The sequence below is a fragment of the Heterocephalus glaber genome, unplaced genomic scaffold (assembly GCF_053883595.1).
Source record: "Heterocephalus glaber isolate CG9 unplaced genomic scaffold, H.glaber_assembly_v1.0 deba00000896, whole genome shotgun sequence".
NCBI classification, from domain to species: domain Eukaryota; kingdom Metazoa; phylum Chordata; class Mammalia; order Rodentia; family Bathyergidae; genus Heterocephalus; species Heterocephalus glaber.
This window is the reverse complement of record NW_028258170.1, coordinates 1,808,805-1,822,206: the sequence shown is the minus strand read 5'-3', so window position 1 is coordinate 1,822,206 and position 13,402 is coordinate 1,808,805. Positions and strand designations below refer to the sequence as shown.

Genomic DNA, 13,402 nt, shown 5'->3' with positions numbered 1-13,402 from the left:
ACATATTTTTAAGTACTACATACATCATGACTAGTATATTAAAATTATTTATATTATTTATATCTAATAGCCAAAGAAAATTTACTACCAAATTCATACAGTAGATATTAGTCTGCCATGCTTATTAATTGATCCCCTAGGTATAATTATAGATCAGCATGATTTTAGTGTCTATTCACTTTACTAATCAGGAATGCAGCGTGTACAGAATAAACAAGTGGTGCAGCCACCCAAGGATCATGATAGCTCTTCACGTCAGCTGTCACAAGCTCAGATACAAATCCCCACCACGTGAACAAAGCTGGATCCAATTCTTCATCAAAAAGTGCTGGTGGAGGTTGTCAGATGCCTTCCAATGTAAATCCCCAATCCAATGGGTAGTAGATGAGACAGCAGCAGAGACGGAAGAAAAACCTTCAGAAATTCTGCTGAGAAAATGCCCCCTTTCTTCATAACACTTGTATTTCTCATGCTGAGAGTAGCTGTGTGCTTCAGGAGTTTAAAGAGGAACTCCTTAGGGAGTATATTTTCTGGCCAACTCGACCAATCCCATATCCAGTCTGAGTTTTTCTTCAAGATGCTTTCAACTTCTTTCCTTCTCTCAATATAATCCCCCTCGGACTGAGAGGTTTTTTTCTCCAATGCTATGTGTATCTATTTCAGAAGTTCTATTAGTATCTTGTGGTATCTGTGAGCAAGGTGGGCTGTCACAGTGAGAACTCTTTGAGCTACTCCATCCAGACTCATGCTGGGCATCTAGCAGTATTTTTTCCATGTCACCATTATAAATAGAAACTGAGGCTGAAACATTGCTCCCATTCGCATAATTGCTGAAGTGCAATTCTACCCAGGAGCCCTGCAACCCGGGGACCCCACTCTGCGACATGACACCAGGGGCTGCTGAACCGTGGAGCTCAGTGCCCAGCTTTGACAGCACCTCAGCAGTGGTTGCACAAGAGCAGGCATGCGACGGACCCGCAGCTCTGCATTCCATAGTGATAGAATTTTGAGGCAGAATCATTTACATCATATTTTCCCAGCACTATGTCCACTTTCAAATATGTAGGTGTCATTCTGATAATGATTTACTGCTCCACAGGCTTTTTACAAGCATCATTTACAAGTAAGAACCCTGTAACACAGCTATAGCTCTACCATCCCCACTTTGGCATCGAGTTGAAACTGGATTTCCCATTTATTTATGTACCAGAAAAACACAAGCAATATTGTAATCATGCATTCCACTCCCAACACTTTTAATTATTACGTTCTGTCAGGCAGTGGATATTCGATAGTTTTTTTCTTTTACCTATCAGCTGGACAATAAAACCAACATGTCAAAAGGTCGGCACTGGTTGACCTGATTTCAGCAACTCTGCTTAGTTGATCTATGTCCATGGGTTTTGCCATCTGCCATGAGCTATTCTGCTTTTATCAATCAGGGGCATCTCTGGCACAGCCTCTCCACATCCCTGGGCTCACAGCACTGAGCAGAGGCCTTGGGAGGCTGGGAGAGGATGGGCGTAGAGGGCAGCTTTCGGGCACAGCTCTGTCTGGCCTGGCTTTGTCTCTCTGCCCAGCCCTGCCTGCTCCTGGGGGGTCTTCTCCCCTCCTTCCACCTGGCTTCCTTGATGTTCCATGTGACCCTGCAGGTTCATGGTGATGTCCACTGACTGCCAAGCCCACCAGGCATAGAGTCACCCATGGCTCACACTGCCAAGCACACAGAGCATGAGGGACCAGGTGAGGAGGGAGGCAACAACCATCCAGGCAGACTGCTCAAGTCACTTCTGAGATGTAAAAACTTAATTTGGAAAAGTAAAATTTAATCCTGATCTCATTCTGCCATTTTGGGGAAACAGAAACTCAACTCTGAAAAACAGAACTGAGCTCAACATATCAGGCAGCCCTGCTTCATTCCCTCCCTTGGGTCACCCTTACCCATGTCTCAGGTCTCATAAACTCAAAGCCCCTCACCCAGAACCTAACATCCCAGGCCCTGGGTGGCTCCTGGATGGAGGTCTGGGACCCTGGGCACGTTCCTAGCCAAGCCCACGGGAGAGGGAGGAGAGGCCTGGGACATTCTGTCCTGCAGCATCAAGAGGAGCAAAGAGGGGACCATTTCCCCTTCCTGGAAGAATAGGACTGGTGCTAACACAGATGGAATTGCTCAGAGCAAAGTTATCCTGGGAGATGGAAACAGTCTGAGCAGCCTGGCCTCTCTCCTCCTCCTTGCAACAGGATGCTTTTGTATGGGAAGGAAGCACTGGATAGTGGAAATCCAGCCCTGGCCAAGGTTCCTGGAAAGGCTTTGGGCCTGTCTTGTGGCCCCTCAGGAGAGTCCTTTGCTGTGATGTTGAGACATCAGGCAGGCTCTGGAGGGGAGCTGGCCAGGATGAGGACTCAGAGCCCAGACAGCACAAGGCACAGCACTCCAGAGAGCCCGGTGTCAGGATGCCCGGACACTCACACTGTGGGACAGGTGTGTTTCCAAGCCTGATTCCTTTGGGCCTTTTCCAGAATGGGATCCCTTCGACTCTGAGTTAAAGCCTGTGTTTTCAGAGCCAATGATAGAACACAAGAACATGCTTTCAGGTGTGAAATGAACTTCAAATGGCCTGCAGAGAACACTGGAGTCATGGGCTTTCTGACCTTTGAAATTAGGGAATCCCTTAAACCATAAAGAAGGTGCCAGCAGAACAATAAAAATAGAAGCTTACTTTTAAAAGTTGTCTTAGAATGATTTCTTTGGAATTAAGTATGTGCAATCAAAAAGTGCTGCCATTCAGCTCCTGCTGTGAGTTGTAGGGCCAAATTAAGGTAAGTCTACTGTAGACAGCTAGGTTAGGTGGAAATAGTTTAGGTGGTCAGACAGGACTGGGCCCTCCAGCGAGTCAGTGCAGAGGGTGAGAACTGATACCAACTGTGGATGGAGGCACATCTGTCAGAGGCCAGGCCTCATATAAAACAGAATTATCAGGCCTATGTCCCTCCTGAGGGATAAGCAATAAATTGAAGATTAGGCTGTAATTGGAATCACCTGGTCCAATAAAGTCCAGAGAGACATCAGTCACCCAGTGGGTCACCAGCACCTCTGGATCCATCCTGTCCTGAAAATGTCCTTGTTCTTTCTATGCACACTTGCTACGTGACCACCCGCTTTCCCACTGGATCAATGTTACCTAAGCAGTTAAATTTTTCCTGCTCTTATCTTTCATTGTTCCTTAGAAGTCAGTCTTTAGAAAACATGAGCTCAGGGTATCTGACATCTAGCAGGCTGAGAGATACATTTATTTCCCCTATATTAAGTCTGTTTAAAGTCCCTAAAACCTGGGTTACACATCAGGAAATTTGTGAACATGTTTTAAATTGTGCTTGGAAGCCAACCAAGAATGGGGAAACTGATTCAGGAGATCATTGATGTATCCAGTACAACGTCAGCTGAGAACATAGTGGCTGACCAGGAAGTTCTTTGTGTGTCTCTGGCTCCCTCTCTGAAGTGCTGCTGTTGCACACATTGTCTTCGCATCTGTCCCTGTTCCCACATGGAACTGGATATTTGTAAAGTTTTCCTGCACTGCTTTTATAAACCCTTGCTGAGTTCACTCTGAGCTGTTGCCATTTCTGCATTTTGTAGAATAATTTTGGTCTGTAGCAGAATTTAATTTCTCTCACTGCTTTCCTTCCACCTGAAATGCATTTTCAGTGGAGACCCGGTGGTTAATGTTGCAATATGAAATTTAGAATAACCTTCTCATATTAGGAATCTTACCAGAGTTACCCTTAGTAAAAAGGAGCTTGAGTCTGCTTTAACTCGGCTATATTGAGGCAAATCAAGTGTTTTCCCTTACAAAAGTTCCCAAGTCCACACAGTTGAGGTCTCTTTTACTCTAAGATTTTTCTGTAGTAACTTGTTTGATGATAACTTTAATAAAGTTCACTTAAAAGTGTAAGATTTGGGCCGGGGATTTAGCTCAGTGGTTCTGCCGCCTACCTCACAAGCACAAGGTTACTGAGTTTGATCCCCGGTACCAAAAAAAAAAAAGTGTAAGTTTTGAGGACTCTAGAAGTGTAACTTAAAACAGTCATGTTGGGAATGATTTCATATATCACTTAATTTTGTCTGTTAAATTACTATGCTGTGTGCTACTTTAGCATTTTGGGAAAGGGGAAACAAAATCTGTCCTTTACAGTACTAAATATATTTCATTTTAATGTGATAAAATAAAAACCCCTCAATTTGGATAATATATTTAACAAAAGTATGTGTAAATGTCAAAATTTTATTATAATACATGATTACTAGACAGTTCTCCAAAAGACCAAAAACAGAGAATATCTATTTTTGGTAGAGAATATCTGAACATGTTTCATAGTATGTAATTTATTTCTAAATAGCAAAGCACTGATTGGTACATTTTAGGTATGCATAATGATAACACTCATCATAGGGAATTTGTACCTGTACATGATACATCGCACTCCTTCATTCAGTAAACTTCTGTCTAATTATTGAGATGTGAGGTTATGTCAGAGTTATTGTTATGTACATCAAGTATTTACTGTAATAATTTCTGTCTTATTTCTGAAAGTACCTTCCTAAATTAAGTGTTGTTAGTACCCATGTGATAGTTTGCCCATATGCTATTTTATAGATGATAAAATAGTTTCAAAAAGCTTACATAACTTTTAAAAATTTCATATATACCGGAGATTTCAACTCAGTAGTCATATTTGCTGCCTAGACCTGGGTTTTAATTATCATCCCACCCTTTTTTATTTGCTGCATTGCACAATTATATGAACATTCAGAGTTTACTGTAAAGAATTTTTGTGCAAGTTGATGAGTTCTAAAGAGCTCATTTATCATTTATTCACTTTTAGTTTATTATATGGGGTTGAAACACTCTCTAGTGATCATTCCTATTTGAGGAAGAGTCCTCCAAATTGAGCCCCATAAGCCAACAGTCACTGCTGATTGAGTTTATTCAGTGCCAACCCTGGTCCTTTTGTCTTTACACTAAACATCACCTCCATCTTTATTACATTTGACAATGAGTCTTGAAAATACGTTTTTGGGTTTAAGGCAAGCACCATAAAAAATGCTGTCACCTTCTATAAGCACTATGCTCAAACACAAAAAATATCCTGATATAACTGACTGTTACATTATAAAGTGCACAAAGATACCTATTGACATAAGACAAATAAAACATGTTGAGTACTAATTTATTATGTACTATCATTTTTTCTTTATGTGTAATAATTTGTCAATATTTCTCATGAAGTATTGTCTTAAAATTTTAGCACCCCATTTTTAAAAATTTAAATAATTTCAATGTAAACTTATTTTGAAAATACAAACAGTATTTAATAAAAGTCTTTCAAGCATGAAATATATTTCCTTAGGATAAAATCTAAGAACACACCAAATAGAAGGGTGATTTTTAGAACACAAACTATGTATAAGTACTGAATGTCAGAGAAAAAAGAAGTGTGACTCTGCATTTTCTGTAAATGTATGTTTGCAGCCACCACTTGGGAGCCCATACGATTGCTGCAAGTTCAAGGCCAGTGTGGGCTATAGAGCGGGTCAAGGCCAGGCTGGAAAAATATGAGACTCTATCTAAAAAAAAGGCATTAAAAGTAAATTAAAAAATAAAATCACGTTTGTACATGACCTGCTGCCAGGGTGTTATTAGGATACATTTAAAAATTGATGCAACATTTTTCAAAAAACATGAACAATTACAATATGCTGGAACAAATATTAATACTAATTCAAATATTCCAAATGTTAAGAAAATTTAGATTTTTATAGCTTCTTTATAGTCATTATTTAAATTCATACTCTTGCTTTTTTAAATTAAGTAGACAATCCGTGAGAGAAGAAATTGAAAAATGACTATGAAATTCAAACTTTTTTGAGAATTATTATTGTAATTACCTCTACCAGTCTTAGTAACAAAGTGTCTTCTTCAAAATTATATAGACAAGGCCCAGGGATTTAGCTCAGTGGTTCCGCCACCTGCCTCACAAACGTAAGGTCCCAAGTTCGATCCCCAGTACTCCCCCCAAAAAATTATATAGACAAAAATCACATATTTAGCTTCCTTTAAAGTAACATGTATCATTGTTTATAATAAACTCTAGAAGCTAATAAAAAGAAAGAAAAAAATTATCATTAAAGAGGATTTACTGCAAATAAAAATTGTAGTTGTTTACTTGGAAGATTGTTAACAATAAATGTGAGATATATATGTAGGTTTATGTGTCCTTCAGAATTCATCAATTTTATTTTAGTTTATTCCCACCATGTGAAAGTGAGAAAACCAAATTTACAAAGTGTGAGTATTAATTTTGAGCTTAATATTTACATTTTGGTTATTTGTCAAATATTGATGGTCAGTTTTATAACACGCTAACATTTATAGAGAATATCAACACAGAAATCATAGCAGCATAAAATAATCCATACTACTCTCTTGGATTTAGATAAAATTCCTTTTTTCCCTTCAACCTGAACCATTGAAGTATATAAATTCATAACAAGCCATAAGGATTTTAAAAAATTCTTTTGTTGGTACATTTTAGGTATACAATATGTTTACAGTTATCTTTGGGTGCTTATACCTGTACATGATGCATCTTGGTTCTTATTTTTTTCCCCATTCCCTGTGCTCCCTTCATCCCCTCCACCCTTCTGTATTTACATAGATTTTGTTTCCATTTTTTTTCTTTTCTCATAATTTTTCCTTTCCCTTTCCTTTCCCCTTCCCCTCCTACCACCCCTACACCTTTGGACCTTTTCCAATTTCAAATTATCAATTATTCATTTTAATCATTTTAATCCTTAATTACACTTTCAGTTTCTCACACTAGAGAAACTTTTCAGTATTTACACATGTGTGTCCTATTTGTTTCACTTGAGTACGACCTCAATATGCATCAATTTAGCTATAAATGTCTCTCGTTTCTCTTTCTTTATGGCTGAGTAGTACACCATTTTATTAAAAAAACCACATCTTCTTTATCCAGTTTCCAGTTGATGGGCACTTGGGCTGTTTCCAAGCTTTAGCTATTACAAACTGTGCTGCTATAAACATGGATGCACATATATCGCTGTGCTATGACTCTTTTAATTCTTTGGGGATGATACCCAGCAGGGGAATAGCTGGGTCAAATGGGACTTTCAGTCCTGGTTCTCTGAGGTATCTCCATACTGATTTCCACAGTGGTTGCACTAGTCTGCACAACCACCATGAGGTTTTAAAACACCAACTTCCCTTTAAATAACAGTTTCAAATTTTTCTGCTTTAATTGCTTTCATGTAAGTCATCTTAATACTTCACCCAGTGTTTCTGTGATTCCATCCTTCTAATTTGGATCATCTCTCTTGCCCAAGTCTGGGCTCCCCCAGTCCGCCTGTGGAATCCGGGTCCCTTGACCCCTCACTCAGCTAACCAGTGGGATCTTAGCAGGAGGCAAGAGTATTATTGACACCTCACTTCCGCTTCAAGCTACCAGTATTCACCCGGGGAACTCATTCTACATGGAGCTTTTGAGGCCCTTTCTCAATGTTTCTGCCTGCATCCACCTAACCAGTCCTTGGAATATAGCATTGGAAGGACTTGGTAGTTATTTCACATGCATGCTTCATGTACTGATATATATATATATATATGTATTTTTTTTTTATTTACTTATTGCCAGGGATTGAACTCAGGACCTTGTGCTGACAAGGCAGGCACCGGAACTACTGAACTAAATCTGCAGCCCTGATATTTAGTTTTTAACCTAACAGTATTCTAGCTAAAGTACTAATGATTTTTATCATGAACACCATGCCTGCCATTGCTCTGCAGTGTGGGCTAAATACAAACACTCCTGATTTGGAACATGGGAAAGGCGCTGACATCTCCACAGAGCCTGTTCTCATTTCCAGGCTACCACCTTCATCTTTTGCAAGCAGTTTCTTCAGGGTCACTGAACTGCTGAGCGATTTCAGCACTCACTCCACGGTCGCATTCCAATTTTAACCCAGTTTGTTTGATCCAGACTCCCCCATCCTTCTCTCTCTCTTTCTCTATCTTCTTATTTGGTCACAAGACAAAATTCTCATATTTGCTTCAGTTTATAAGATTTTAAATGAATATAAAACAAATTTTCTAATTACATTTAGAATTTTCCAAAAACCAAATTGCCTTTTTTATTAACATTATTGATACATTTTAGGTATACATTATGACCAAACTGCCCATTGAATTTGAATTATTATTGTGATAAATTATATTATTTCACTCCAGTGATATTGGGATCAGCAAGACCATTCAAAATTGAATTGATTAATATATTTTAAAGTAATGGACAACACAAACTAGGCTTAGTCCAGGTTACACATGGGGGCTTTCTACTAGTCATGAATGTGTGTATTGTGGATATATATGTAAGTGTAGAATCCATATTGCCTTTGAATACTAGGTATATTTTTCTGCTACTTACTTGTGCTAGCAATAAATCTCTCCTAATTTAATTCAATAACTTCCGCTGCTGGGGCCAATTTTGTCTCTTATTTCTAGTAGTTATACATGGGCTCTGTCCTTCACCAGATCGGCTTTTAAAATTTCCTTTGTGTTATACACATCGCAGTGCATGGTTACGCTCACCCACGGAGCCCCCTGTGTGCTTCACCATCACACACCTTTCCCTGTCCCTGTGCCATCCCTCCACCCTCCCTGTCCATTTCTTGGCCTCCTTCCCTGCTGCTAAAGATCTCTCACTCTGCTGCCTCTTAGCCCTTATGTTCTATTCTGTTCTTCATTTATTTTATTGGTACATTTTAGATCTGCATAATGATCCCATTCATCATAGGGAAATTGTACCTGTATAGGATTTATTTACTTTCCTTTTTTCCCCCATTCCCATCTCTTCCCTTCAACTCCTGTTCCCCACCTTATTGACAAAAGCTTTGTTTCCATTTTTTTCCTTTTATTCTTTGTCCTTTGTCCCTTCTTTCATTCCCTATCCCTCTCCCTTGTTCCTCTTCTCGTTTGAACATTTTCTTCCCATAATTTATGTATATTTTGGGTTTCTTATATAAAACAAATCATCCTGTATTTATTTTTTATATATAATGTAGTATTACTCAGCCATAAAAATGAGAAACTAGAGATGTTTGTAGCTAAATGGATGCATATTGAGGCCATACTCTTATGTGAAATAAATTGGACACACATGTGTAAATACTGAATAGTTTCTCTGGTGTGAGAACCTGAAAGTGTAAATAAGGATCAAAGTATATAATAGATAAGAATAGGAAGAAAAGGTCCAATCATTCTATATTTAATCATGTGTGTCTCTAATTTATTACTTTCACCAGAATTTACAACAGATTGCTTAGCTCAATTTTTCATAAAATTGCTCCATTAAATCTTATGGATTCTTTTTTTGTTTGGACTGGGGATTGAACCTATGACTTGTGCTTGCAAGGCAGGCATGGTGCAACTGAGATAAATCCCTGGCCCTTACTGATTCTATTTTTAATATGCTGTTATTTTTTTTCTTCTGTTTTTCTTATCATTGTCTCCTGCTCTTATTTGTCAGTGTGGTAGACAGAATTGTAAGATGTTCCCCAGGTTTATAGTTCCTGGTATATGTACATCTTCTCCCCATTATCCAATGGAATTCTGATCTACATGTGAGTATGATGAGATCATACAAATACAACCAGTTTTCTACTCAATTCCCTCAATTTTCCATGTGGTTCTGATTGAATCACAGGGGTCTTCTAAGCTTTTATCTAGTAGTCAGAGGAAATCAGGGATTGAGGTTGGTCAAAGTTAGAGGAACATAGGAAGGGACTGGGCTTGTATTCTAGAAGCTGATTGTAGGGCCTTGTCTATTGTGGTATTATAGACAACAGTCAATATCCAGTTTGGATCTTAAATTTCCCCCTCAGGACAGTGCTTTAAGGCTTCATCTCAAGTTCAGCACTATGAAAGCAGGTAGACTTAGGACAGGTTTCCAGGGAGGTCTTCTGATCACTGGGTGGGCTGATCTCAATGGGCCTTGTGCATCCTCCTTTCCTTATTTTCTTTTTGTGTGTTCCAGCCATGACCCGAATGATTTTGCTATACCATGTGCTGTGCTACCTTGATACATGTAAAAAAGCCATGAGATCAACACACCATGAACTGAGACTTCCTAACTGTGAGCAAAATTAAGCCTTTTCTACTGATTAGTTGATTATCTCAGAGAAGTTGAAGAACAAAGTGAAGATATGAAAAATACATAAATATCTGAGAGAGAGAGGATCTCACTATGTAGTTCACGTTGGCCTTGAACTCACTATGTAGCCTAGGCTGACTTCAAACTCACAGCGATCCCCCTGCCTCAGCCTCCCGACTTAAATATCTTTTGCAAATCAGCCTGGTTTTCTTTTCCAGAATGCAGAGTCTGTCTATGATCAGAGACCTCCCTCGAAGCCCTACCTTAAGTTTCCATGGCCTCCTTCTTGTGCTGAGCTGGACACTAAGCCTTTAAAGCACTGTTTTGTGGTGGACTTTAGGATCCACACTATAGGATGGACTGTAGTGTAGAATGGGACAATAAACATGAGTAGGAGAGAAGGTCTCTCTGAGATCCTGATTTCATTTCCTCTTAACACATACTCATCAGGGGGACTACTGGATTATATGGTAGCTCCATTTTTCTTTTTTTGAGGAAAACTCCCACTGTTTTCCACAAGATATGCACCAATTCACATTCCCATAAATATGTACAAAATCCTTTTTTCTTAATAGCCTTGCCAACATCTTTGATGTCTTATAAATAGCATACAGTCATTTCTTTCAAAGAAAATGTTTTATTTTATGAAAGAAAAGTTCAGGTAGACAAGGAGTCAGCAAACTTCCAATGGTAATTATCCTCCAAAATAACCAATTAAACACTGCATTATAGGAAAAGATTGACAAAGGGTTTTTGTTTTTGTTGTTGTTGTTGTTGTTGTTATTGTTTTGGTTTTCTGGTTTGTTTTTGGTTTTTCGTTTTCTTTGTGTGTTTGTTTGTTTTTGAGACAGGGGTTTAATGTGTAGTTCAGGCTGGCCTTGAACTCACTGTGTAGCTCAGGTTGGTCTCAAACTCAAAGTGAACCTCCTGCCTCAGCCTCGAGTCTGGGATTACATGTGTGAGACACCATACCTGATAACCAAGTTTAAATGATAAGAATAATATATAGTTTAAAGAATTACTACACAATGATAAAAATAGTTTTCAAACTTTTATAATAGCATATCATAAGCGTGGTTCAAATCCATCAGTGTATGGTTTAAATATTACCTGTGGCCTCTTCCTGTATAATTTCTCACTCTCTGGGAGGCTAATATGGACTTTTGAATATAGTAAAGGAAAGTTTCTATTGCTAGAGAAGATAAGTTCTAATGCCCAATTACTATTCATGTTTGCTATTGCTCCATTGGCCAAAGCTAATAATTTATCTAACTCAGAGTCAGTGCTGAAAGGAAAAACAAAAGGCATGAGTACAAGAAGGAATGGTTTATTGGGGACATTATTATGTATGTATAACATAATTTTTATTGACTATATAATGGAATAAATGTTTTGCATATACATACTATATTTATTAAAATATTTCTCAATGTTAGCATCCACTTTTTCAATTTTTGTTTAGAAAAATAGAACTGCAATACACAATGTTTTGCAATATACTTATATATATTATACACTAATTATATGTATTATTTATTGCTATAAAAGTATTTCTCTGGGTTCATACTTTTATCTGTAGAAAGTAATTATTTAATAATAACTGCAAAATTTAATGTGTGAGGTCTCTTCAATAGTGAATGTTAATGTAAATAGAATTTGAAACAGGTAACGACTTAGAACGTACTATGTATCACATCTTTAGTTACAAACCTCTACCAGTTACAGTGAAGAGAAAGACTTACTTTGAATAGAACATTGTTAATTAATCAACACAATTCTCATAACTGGGAGAACATGAAGTCTTTTAAGTTTAAATTACATCATTAGCTTATTTACACAAGAGTATAAGACCAAATTAGTTTGTAATTATTTATGTATACAAATTATACATAACACAATACTGTCATTTTCATTGTCTCAGGCTTTGAACAGTTTGGGAAGGAATTTTTGCAGCGCCCTGATGACATCTTTGTTCTGCAGGCTGTATATCATGGGATTGAACATCGGGGTCAAAATAGTGTAGAAAAGAGCAAGCAGCTTGTCTACGCTTTCATACTGACTGGACATGGAATATAAATAAGTGATACTGGCAGATTCATAGAATAAAATCACACCTATGAGGTGGGAAGAGGAGGTGGAGAAGGCTTTGGCCCTTCCTGTGTTTGAGGGCAACCTCAGGATGGTTGAGATTATTCTGCTTTAGGACACAAAGATCAACATAAAGGGCACAATGACAATCAAGAAAGCCAGTGTGTAGACCATCAACTCATTCATGAAGTTCTTCCTGCAGGCCAACTTGAGCACAGGAGGGATGTCACAGAAGAAGTGGTTGATGATGTTAGACTCACAGAAGGACAGAGTGAAAATCTGCACTGTCTGCCCCATCTGGACTGGGAAGCTGAAGATCTAGATGCTGGTGACCAGCTGTATATAGACCTTGTGGTTCATGATCAACGGGTACTGCAGAGGGTTACAGATGGCCACGTAGCAGTCATAGGCCATTACCACACCAGAATGAAGTACTCCATGGCCTCTGGGACAAGGAAGAAGCCCATCTGTGTGGCACAGGAGTAAAAAGGAATAGTTCCTTTCTGGGTGCAAAGATCCACAAGCATTCTAGGAAGAGTGAAAGACACATAGCAGAGTTCTAGTAAAGAAAAATTACTGATAAAAAGTACATGGGGGTGTGAAGTGTGGGCTCTAGTCTTGTTATTAGGATGATAACTCCATTCCCCAGCAGGCTAATCAAATAGATGACTAAGAATATTCCAAGAGCAACCAGTGCAAGTTGGGACTATTAGAAAAACCCAAGAGAACAAATTCTCTCACGGTAGTGAGATTGGTTTCAGTGATTTTCAATTTGCTTTCTCTCTGTAAATTTGTATTTCTTGACTGCATTGCTTTCCTCCTTGAAAACTGGATTAGGACATGAGTTTCAATTTTCATAAATTTTGTTACTTTGTTACTGAACCTTATTTTCTGTGATTCAGGGAGATTTGATGTGATATAATCACTATTAAAATTATCTGAATAAAAATAAAACCACTTTGATGACTAAACAGCCTGACAATGAACTCATGCTAGATTTACATTCTATTCATATCAATAAATTCATAGTTATGCATTGTATTCAGACTTGCAAAACCAGAAAAGATATAAGCTTTGTCCTACAGGG

General features: G+C 38.3%; 2 pseudogenes; both read right to left on the bottom strand.

Annotated features, from left to right (window-relative positions):
• Positions 1-142: 142 nt before the first annotated feature.
• LOC147828867 (BCL2/adenovirus E1B 19 kDa protein-interacting protein 3 pseudogene) lies at positions 143-886 on the bottom strand (annotated as a pseudogene).
• An 11,258-nt stretch (positions 887-12,144) lies between these two features.
• On the bottom strand, positions 12,145-13,125 carry LOC106008590 (olfactory receptor 10AG1-like; annotated as a pseudogene).
• Positions 13,126-13,402: the final 277 nt, after the last annotated feature.